Source organism: Opisthorchis viverrini, assembly GCF_000715545.1.
Source record: "Opisthorchis viverrini unplaced genomic scaffold opera_v5_13, whole genome shotgun sequence".
Lineage (NCBI taxonomy): Eukaryota > Metazoa > Platyhelminthes > Trematoda > Opisthorchiida > Opisthorchiidae > Opisthorchis > Opisthorchis viverrini.
The window spans coordinates 2,873,195-2,882,251 of record NW_008751669.1 but is presented as its reverse complement, the minus strand read 5'-3'; the positions used below and the strand labels follow the sequence as shown (position 1 = coordinate 2,882,251).

At 42.7% G+C, this 9,057-nt stretch overlaps 1 protein-coding gene across 1 annotated transcript in view; it reads left to right on the top strand.

The window, feature by feature from the left end:
• Positions 1-463: 463 nt before the first annotated feature.
• The window catches only part of T265_01262 (hypothetical protein), a gene marked incomplete at both ends in the record, with an annotated part of 90,700 nt that continues 82,106 nt past the window's right edge, over positions 464-9,057 (top strand). The window contains one exon of the mRNA XM_009165247.1: positions 464-789. The remainder of the gene's footprint in view (positions 790-9,057) is intronic.

Genomic DNA, 9,057 nt, shown 5'->3' with positions numbered 1-9,057 from the left:
TTTCTGTCTCTCTGTTTGGTCGTTTTAATCTAACGCTGCCTGTCTTGCCACTTTTTCTTTTATGTGGTAAGTAGATGTGCGCGTAATTACTCGCATGTGTTCATTCACAACGTAGTTTGCGCATCGAGCATTTGATCTCCTGTGTAAATTATAGCACGGGCGTTTCGTGTTCTGTTTGTTTGTATGCATTCGTATGTATGTTCGTAAGTGGGTGTGTTTGTTCGCTACATAGATGTGGGATGTCCGTACGTTAAAAACGTGCCACATTCATTGCTTATGTGGTTGACAGTCAGTCAGGCAAACAACCAGTCAGTCAACCAAGCTCTCTATCTATCTCCTTCGCATGTGAATTTATGAGTGCATACGTGCGTGCGTATATGCGCTTCAATGTGTTTGTCTATTCAATTCATGTGCAAATTGCTGTTCTGACCAACCCTCTCTCATTCTATGCTTAAGGCTACGACGCGAAAACTGTCCGCGCCCGGTCATTATCATCAACAGCAGCGGCTTGCACGTGCTTTGTTTGGGACTACCTACACAACGCATTACAGTTAACCGGCGCTTCCGGGATCCATTTTTACAAACATACTATCAGGAACACTAGCCAAGCAATCGATCGTCGAACGGCATATCGGTGCAGACACGCGTGACAGATCCCTATAGTTACTTCGTCAGCTCAAATCTGTGTCCCCTGTGACCTTTGTGTAAAACGCCTTCTAGACTACGATCACTTAGTGGAATTTACAGTCAAGCCTATCTTACTCTGGAATTATGCTGCCGCTGAGTAGGGTAAGCAAAGACCAGATTATATCCTTTACCTAGTTTACTTATGTTGGTCTTATTTTGGTTTCCACTAGGCGAGTAAATCCACAAGATAAGGCGTTTCTCTTCTCCCATAAGATCGAAAGTGTACGGTTTCACTCTCTTATGTGGGTTGAGAATTCAACAGATAACTACCCTCTACCATGGGATTGCTTACACACTTAGTAAACAACAGAAAATGCTTGATGGTTGTTTCGATAAACCATGCCAGTTCCTCGGACTTTTAACAGTAAGGTTCAGCAACAGATAAACACAATCTGCAGAACAAAATCAGAGCAGAATAACTGAACGTCATGATATCGAAAGCATGCGCTCGCAAACGTTCCTGTCTGATTTTCTGCTGCTGTGATCGATAATCTTGTCAACAGCTGATTGGTCAAGGGACGACCGAAACCGCTGATCGGCTATGCATGTAGGTACGGGAGAGTTTATGGAAAATAGAACAAACTAGCTCGTGGTTATCATTTTTCGGGATTCCACGAAGACGAGGTCAAGGCCCTTGTTGAGTAGGCACAGTCGTTCTAATGAAAAGTGCTTTTTGAATTACTGCGATTTTCCGATCAACTTGGGGTCGATGTAAAAAAAGTGTTCTAGATCGACGAAGATCACTATTAGAACCAGTGTTCATACCTTCTTCATTGATGCTCAACAGACTGCAATAGTGACCAATAACTATGAACATTGCATCCATTAGCTGGACACAAGCTATTCGACATATGATCTGGCTGAAAGAATCCACATCTCTACACTCTCAAGATGTGTGTGCTTCATCTCACGTCTTGCTGTTTTGTTCGAGCATCTCAATTAGATAGAATCCCTATTTTAGACGAATCAATTTCAAAGGAGAATGTGTTTTTAACTCAAAATCTACTGAGTAAATTACAGAAAAACGGTAAAGGTTTATCGTGACCGTTTTTATCAACAGCTTACCCTATTCCCCTCAGACAGCTCGCTGCATAGACTGGCGAGGTGTTATCCGGCCGGTTCGCGGTCGATGATACTCCAGCATACCCGTTTCGGTTACCATGGTAGCGGCAATTTCATACCCTGTCTATCGACCCACATCGTCGCGTGACTCATTGCGCGTCCCGTGAAACTATCACAGTTTCGTGGTAAGGTTAAGACGCATCACAGATTCGCGCCTTATGCAGAGGTGATTGGTTGGTTGTATGGATGTAACCTACGAAATCTAATTTTGCTGAATGTTCGGTAACGTAAGCGGTCATAACAATCCCGCAACCAAAGAGGATCCTCATTTAAGTTTGAACAGTTCCGGAATGAACCGCCAAGTTTTCGTTTGCTTTGGAATGCATAGCTATCAATAAGCCCTACACACGAATTTTACAACTCCACTATTTCACGAAATAAACTTTGGGGATGAAAATTTTATCTGTATCTGTACACACGCTTAGAACATGTACTGTTTAATGAAGTGAACTTACGGGTCACTAAGCATGTTCAACTATTCAGAATTATTTCGATTTTGCAATTTTCCAACGCAGATTAATACCTGTTAGGTTGGAAATGCTACGTTCGGAGTGTTAGTGAGGAACGACAAATGTCCACCCGTGTAAGTAACTACAAGACAAATAAGTAATCCAGAGAGAATGTAGGGTTGAACTAAGCTGTACCCCTCAGGACACCGTGCTGGGCAACCGATCACACAAAGGGAAATTCCTTGAGATCATATTGATCAAGCAACTCGACTTAATGTTGTTTCCGAATGTTCTTAGAGGTTACACTGAGGCTGTATGGTTTTTTTCATTGCTCACATTGTTTCTGAAATGATAGCACCAATGTTATTAGGGCTGATTCATCTCAATTCGTTCCGTTTTACACGCATCGTGGCAGCTGCGTGTACGAGGTTAATCCATCTAGCAGTACCATCTCCCTCATCACCTTATTGCCCAAAATGATCACAATATAGTGTATCAATCCTGCGTCTTCTCACAAAGACGCGATAAGTTTAGAAATTTTCGCGCACTCAAGTTTAACACCGTCCCTAGAACATGTACCACCAGGTTAAGCAAGACTTATATGCGATTCAAAAGTAGTCAAGAAGTATGGTGGTAACTCACCCTGTTCCCCGTCGGAAACACTTGTATGTTGTGGAAGCGCTAAAGGTCTCAAACGTGTCAGGCTCAAGCAAAGTGTTTCCGTCGCAGTCAGTCCTACATGGAAGATGGGGAGTTGGATGACCTGGAAAAATGGTTTGATCAGCATTGGTCACATGGTCGGTGAGGTTTACTTCTCTGGTTTCAAGATGGTACTACGAACAATTTCTCTGCTTCAAATACATCTGCATCAAAACATGGGAACCACTGGAGTAATAAATGTAGACTTTCAGTTCTGATGAGGAAATTGTCGAAATCATTGTCAGCTGAGCCTGATGCGTCGTCAGCATTGGATACCGAACACTATTGCATGAACATAGTTCAGCTTACCGTGTAAGAGTTCTGGAATAGTTCAGCATCAGTCAGGAAATGTGACATGATTGGTTCCAGTGCTACATTTATGGTTTACATTATTCCCATGAGAACTGTTTATGCTCGAGTGTATACTGCTGGCAGCACTAGTGTTGACTTTAAATTGTTCTTCGTGGATTCCGACAACCTATATATACTGCTTACAGTATAGTAGTATAGCATACTGCTGTAAAAATTGAACCGATCGATAAAGTGGAAAGGAAAGAATATCAACCCGATAATCAATAGGGATTGAGATGGCCTAAGTGGTTAGAGCGCCAATTTACTGACCGGAAGGTCCGTGGTTCGAATCCGACCTCCGCCTCTCGACTTCCCCTGTCTAGGCTTGGGCAACCTGGCAGTATCCCAGCCCTCGTGCTTCCTTCGGGTGGCATTGCAACTAGGCACCGGAAGGGTGCTACAGCTGAACGTTTCCTTTCTTTTTCCATAGATGTTCCATGGACGTCTCAACAGATTCTCGCATTTGATTTTATTGGATAATTTTATTAAAATAGGTGTCATGATTTCTGAATACGGACCATCGTGCAGTCAAATTAGATATAAAGTCCGTGCAAGGACAAAATTTAGGAGGCATTTTCTTGGGAATTGAATGGAAAGCAAGTGGTCATTCGGTAATCAAAGGCTAAGGAAATGACAATTCGTAGGTAAGGCAGTCTAACCTTCTAACTGTGATAGCCAGTATGATTTCTCCAAAAGGAATTGCTCTAACAGCGGGAACAGAGGGGCTGAAATGAACAGCAAGGTGAGATAAACACTAGAAATGACAACGAATGTTGTGCACGGAAGCGGGAGTACTATACAGATTGTGATTCCGGCAAGCTCAGTGGACAGGGAAAATTTCGTAGAGAAAAGATGTGGTCCATCATATGTCATAAGTAATCCCGGAACTCATGGAACGCGGTGGTAAATCTTGTCAGTTCACAAATGCCCCCGTTCTGCAATCCCGAGCACATGAACTTTTTGTCCGAGTATTTTGAGCCGTTGTGTCAGCATTTAGTGTTAGTTTGGAGCTCTGCTGCCTTGGCAACGCAAACCTCTTTCTATTCACCTGTAAGGGTGTGATCACCATTTGATCGGGTCATGTGCCACAAGGGAATCCTGTAGACTATTTATTTCTCTGGAATGAGACACAATTTTAAAAATAAAAGGAATGATACTTATATGGAACCACCTCATAGTATAGTTTTGTGTGGTAACTGTTTGTCTCAGTGCTGTATAAGTGAGTTAAACTAAATAACGGTAATGTTGGAATTGCATGAATTGAATGCTTACTCCACTAAGAAGCAGAAGAATATCGATTCACATTTTGAATGAAATTCCTAGAAATGTGTTCTGGTTTCACAAGCGTGGATGGAGTTTCGACAGCCAGGCATTATTGACACCAGAACACTGACAGGATGAACTATTCATGCATTGTCTGTTTCAAGTCGACTTGGTGCTAATAGGAGATTCACCTAAAGCTCACCCGAAACCCTCATTTATAATATAATTGAACCGAATCGACTCAGGTTTTAGTTGAGTGTTCAGGTATGAGAGAAGACTGATGGAATTTCGGCTAGACTCACCTGATGAAGCACAAGAGGCACGGGGCCATTAACGAGCTCTTTAGGCCTTTCCTTGACTTTATGAGCAGCGTCATGTGAATGAAACTTGCCAGTAACAATTTATCTTTTCGGGAAACGTTGAAAAACACGCGCGCGAATAAAATAAGAGGACGACCAGGTGATCCACTAATCTCACTGTGACAGTTGGGAGGGGCACACAACTTCGAAAACAGGAAAATCTCAGCATGCTGGGATACAGGACAATCGAAGGGAATTGGAGAGGCTAAGCTCAAGGTTCATGTGGACATCGACTAGTAAGCACAAAGTTCAGCGTTCCAATCAACAAAACTACCCCCGGAAACGGCCAATCACAATCGAAGGTCAGGCCCGGTCAGCCGTTCGCTCAGGGACGCATGCACAACATGCTCAGCATAAAAGCGTGCACTGTCGTAAAGCTCCCTTCCGCCGAACAAGGATTCTCTGGTGATAGCCTTTCTATTGGTGATGGAAAGTTTACCCGGCATAGCGAATAAACAAAACGTTCAGTTCCAGGCTTGTTGTGATTATGTCGATCAGCTAAGCTACAGCATTAACTGACATTTACATTGTGTGCCGCGATGCCACCAGAGTCCATAAAAACGAGTTAGTGTATTTATACACTACACGAATGCTTGCAGCTAAAGATAAAATTCTCGCCTATCATTATTTGGTGGTTAGACGACAGTTTGGGGAAAGACATCGCGGACAAGTTGAAATGTTTGACACGGATCACTCATCAGTTCATGAACAATATGATGGTGGATGTATTTTCGGGTGTTTAGGTGTTAACACTATACAACTTTTTTATATTGGAACCTATTTCCACATGGTTTTTTGAGCTTTGGAGCCGTCTTTTCTCTTAAAGTCAGCTGTCGTCCGAGTTACTACCATCGCCCAGGCCAACAACAACCTTCAGTGTTTCGTCACTCAAAACTCACTATTTAATCTAGTTCTATGTAGTCGTGTGCGACTCATGAATGGCTGACCACCTTTTGCATTCAGTGTGACCCATATTCTCAGCAGTCCACACCTGACAACTATGGCCCACCGGCTGGGTAGGTTAACCGCTTTGGAGCTGTCCCCTTCTGTCCACCGTCTTATCTTATTCTATCGTGTTTGTATTGGATACAAGTGGATGTAAATACAGCTCAGCACAAGCTGCATGTTGTATTGCTCATCATCCCCGGGATCCTTCAGTTTCGTTAGATGTGACAGGTCAACCCTAAATCGGGTTCCGCTGACCAGTATCTGGGTAGAAGCACTAACCTTGAACTCAATGCTTTCCATTGACCCCGAGAGAAGCTTATTTTGTGATAGTGTACTTCCAGTTTGGGTGTTATGTATGGCCTACAAATCACCCATTGTAACCCACAGTTGTGAAAGCATCCGACTGGATTCTGAGGAGAAGACCAACGAGAAGTACGGAGATGCTATGAGAGACAACATCTAAGGCTTTGATGCATCTGCCTGGTGCATTGGTGTATGGCATATCTCAGAACCGAACCAATGCCAACGGCTCTTTCGATACCACACAAATGAACAAAGGTCGCCTACGTTTCTGTTGCTGTGCGATGTAGCTCACGAGTACCTGATGCGCGTAGCAAACGTCGATAATATTCTGTCCAGAATGCCCGGTTACGATAGTCGATTTTAGTTATTTTTGCTGTCTACTTTTTTCGCACTGTGGTACGTCACATACTCAATGAACTTCCGTAGAACCTGGGCATCCTAAACAGACAGCGTGTTTGCTCCTTCAATACTGGCACTGAATATATGAGTTCCACCGGCCACAGGATTCGCTGAGAATTCGGCAAAATTCGCTGCTGATTTGGTTAAGCAATTTCGAACATCATGACACACGTGAGTTGTTGCCGAAATCGACTTTAGACTTCGTCAGAGAGTTGCTAAATCTAACCGTAGTTTGGCTTTCTGCATGGCTAGTTAAGCAAGAACACTGAAGGAACCCGAATTTCATTTGGACGGCCGACGTATATACATTTAACGCGACTTGGACTGATCCCTATCGATTGTCACGCTCATCCGGGGAAACGGATGCTGGATAGTAACCCGCTGAGTTACTGATCTGAAGGAAAACACACCGCAGCCATAATGCGTTTTCATATCTGTTGTTCGTTGTTTTGCCGCCCAACCAGCCCATCGTTACGTCAGGCATTTAGATTAGCCTGGTCCTCATGCTCCATGTTGGACAGGGTCTGAGTGCACCTGAAATCTGTAACAAAGGCAACCAGCCAGATAGTCTTTGGTTTGTTCGTAATCAAAGTGCTCAGCTCAGCGAACAAACCAACGACTGTTTACGCTAGATGATCCACCAGCAATCTCCGAAATAGCAACCAGCCAGAGCTAAGGGATCACTCACGCCGCGGTTATTTGTTTTGAGTGGGAGCATACAATTGGAATCTTACCCGGCGTCCAGCTGTTCGCCTTATATGGTCGTTGTAGGTGGTGAATGCGCTAACTCTCTCTCTCTCTCTCTCTTCGAATCTGGTGACGTGGATGGGTGGAGAGAACACAGGTAGCGTCACATTTGCACTAGCATGCACTCACATGAGGTGCGAGGTTTCAGTACGTTACGAATGCACTGGACACTGCAAAGGGGAGAAAAGGTGGAGGAAAGTGTCTCATTCTTGTGAAAACTCAAGGGGCACTCGAAGTCGTACAAACGGAACATCATATGACAGATCGGTCCAGTTTGATCGCAGTGTTTATCAGTGTAGACAGTTTTCACAATGAGCCATGTGGCTGAGCAATATTGTTTCCTGATATATTGGATTGCTTGGAAGCAAACCGATCAGGGTTTTGTTTCGTCGCACTTCTGCATTGAGCGAACGGATTAAAGAGGACTGTGATTTCTTGTTGATAAGTGTCGTAGTTCGTGAGGTGAAATCTCCATGCCCATTTTGCACTTGCCTTTCTGATTTTACATACACCATCTTGCACTCCCTTTCTAACTTTTTGTGAATGATAGTAGGAAGAACGATTTATTGGTAGTTTGTGGCCACTTAGAAAGTTAAGGTAAACTGCCGTCAAATTGAATCACATAACTTCTGATCAGTATTGTAAAATGCGTTTCGCTTACCTTTTATTTTTTTACTCTGATGGGGACAAACTTATTGGTGATCATTCTACCTCCGATGTGCCTTTTTATCAGACAAGTAGACTGTCTTGCCATATCAGATGTTTTTCAAATGCACTTGATCCGGCTATCAAACACGAACGACAGTAGATTAATTTATCGACTGCATTTTAAAATCGGTCATTGTCGGCTGCATGGTTACATGTGCCCTTTTGCCATATCATTTTCAAATGCACTTGATCCGGCTATCAAACACGAACGACAGTAGATTAATTTATCGACTGCATTTTAAAATCGGTCATTTCATTGTGCATGGTTACATGTGCCCTTCTAACACCAAGTTCGTTGTGCATAAGCCAGAAAAGTGGTGGCTGATATATATATATATATATATCTTGCAGAAAATTGCCTGGATAAAAGCTGAATTATTTTGTTTCCTCGAGATGAGTATTTTTGAATAATCAGAACACCTGGCGGATAAACAGAAGGATATTATCCATGTTATTACTCGGTTTAGCGAGCACCCGTGAATTTGCATCACTTAGTTTAAATATGTTGTTGGTGATTGAAGAATAACGGTATGGTGTTGGTTTTCTGATAACTAGATAAAGAAAATGTTTTTATATGTGTCCAGCTGTGCTCATGAGGATAAATTGGCAGCATTTATCCGTGGTAAACTCTTGGATAATTTGGTGGAGTTTATAAAGGCTTATTGAATGTGGATTTGTTCTTGCAGATGGTATCAAATGCGCAGTTGTTAAGCATCCAAACTCTTCAAATTGTATTGTGATTATCTTACACAATTATACTTTTATTTATTAATTATCTGAAAAAAATATTTTGGGTGCAGTAGTTAGCGAGGTTTCGCTAACAAACGTGATGCTTATTAACTTGATATCATCAAACTTACGGATATATTCGCACATACCTCATGTGAGGATAACGGTAGAGTTATGTTTGAGCGTTATCCGTATATTAGGAATTGAGATATTGTTTGTCCGTCGGCAGGATATCGCAAATTTGACCCTACGAGCCATATTTCTACATATCAAGCTAGCGTGAAGAATCATTG